Genomic DNA, 1,748 nt, shown 5'->3' on the forward strand with positions numbered 1-1,748 from the left:
GGATTAAAAAAAACTTTAATAGGCTTTAGATTACATATAGGTATGAAAGTGGCTAGTGTCAGTAAATGTCTTCAAACCTGATCTGGTGGATTATAATTTTATTAAACAATGAACACAAGAAAATATCTAATGGTCAAGTGCTTAATTTGGGGAGAGTGCTACAAACTGAATATTTGAGCCCTTCCCAAATTCATATGTTGAAATCCTCACCTCTAGTGTGAAGGTGTTATAACTCATGGGATACAATGAGGTCACGAGGGTGAAGCGATCATAAATTGGACTGTACCTTTATAAAAGAGATACCAGAGAACTCCCTCACTCTTTGTGCCTTGTGAGGTCACAGCAAGAAGGCGGTGTTTCTTTTTCTGCCCATGAACACCAAAGAGGAAGCATTGTTAAAAGTCTGTCTTCCTACTGCTATCATGTCTAAATCAGAGTCCCCTAAAGAGCCTAAACAGCTGCAGGAGCTATTCATCAGGGGCTGAGTTTTAAACAACTGATGAGAGTCTGAAAAGCCACTTTGAGCAATGGGGAGCACTCACAGACTGTGTGGTGATGAGAGACCCAAATACCAACCACTCCAGGGACTTCAGTTTGTCACTTATGCCACTGTGATGGAAGTGGATGCAGCCCTGTTTCAAGATCACAAAAGGTGGATGGAAGAGCTATGGAACCAGAGAGCTGTCTCAAGAGAAGATTCTCAAAGACCAGTGACCCACTTAACTGTGAAAAAGATCTTTGTTGGTGTCATTAAAGAAGACACTGAAGGACATCACCTATGAGATTATTTCAAACAGTACAGAAAAATTGAAGTTACTGAAATCATGACTGACCAAAGCAGTAGAAAGAAAGGGGCTTTGCTTTTGTAAATTTTGATGACCATGAATTTGGATAAGATTGTCATTTGGAAATACCATACTGTGAATGGCCACAGCTGTGAAGGGAGGAAAGCCCTGTCAAAGCAAGAGGTGGCTAGTGCTTCATCTAGCCAAAGAAGGCAAAGCGGTTCTGGAAACTTTGGTGGTGGTCATGGAGGTGGTTTTGATGGAAATGACAATTTTGGTTGTGGAGGAAACTTTAATGGTCATAGTGTCTTTTGTGGCAGCCGTGGTGGTGGTGGATGTGGTAGCAGTGAGGATGGCTATAATGGATTTGGTAGTGACAGAAGCAGTTTTGGAGATGGTGAAAGCTATAATGATTTTAGCAATTACAACAGTCAGTCATCAAATCTGGTACCAACGAAGGGTGGAAACTTTGGAGGAAGAAGCTCTGGACCTCATGGTGGTGGAGGCCAATATTTTGCCAAAGCACAAAACCAAGGTGGCTATGGCAGTTCTAGCAGCAGAGTAGCTATGGCAGTGGCAGAAGGTTATAATGCTGCCAGGAAACAAACCTTAGCAGAAGAGGAGAGTCAGAGAAGTGACAGGGAAGCTACAGGTTACAACAGATTTGTGAACTCAGCAAAGCACAGTGGTGGCAGGGTCTAGAGACTTCAAAGAAGACATAGTTCAGACAATATTCATGTGTATGGGCAAAAATACACCAGGACTATATTTGTGACTAATTGTATAACAGGTTATTTTAGTTTCTCTTCTGTGGAAAGTGTAAAGCATTCCAAAAAAGGGTTTTAATGTAGACCTTTTTTTTTGTACCCACCCTGTTGATTGCTAAATGTAATAGTCCAATCATGATGCTGAATAAATGTGTCCTTTTTTAATGAGTTGTGTAAAGTTAGTTTACTCTGAAAC

General features: G+C 41.0%; 1 pseudogene; it reads left to right on the top strand.

The window, feature by feature from the left end:
- Nucleotides 1–422: 422 nt before the first annotated feature.
- On the top strand, nucleotides 423–1,375 carry LOC124986329 (heterogeneous nuclear ribonucleoprotein A1-like; annotated as a pseudogene).
- Nucleotides 1,376–1,748: the final 373 nt, after the last annotated feature.

This window comes from Sciurus carolinensis, chromosome 6, assembly GCF_902686445.1.
Source record: "Sciurus carolinensis chromosome 6, mSciCar1.2, whole genome shotgun sequence".
Taxonomy (NCBI): domain Eukaryota; kingdom Metazoa; phylum Chordata; class Mammalia; order Rodentia; family Sciuridae; genus Sciurus; species Sciurus carolinensis.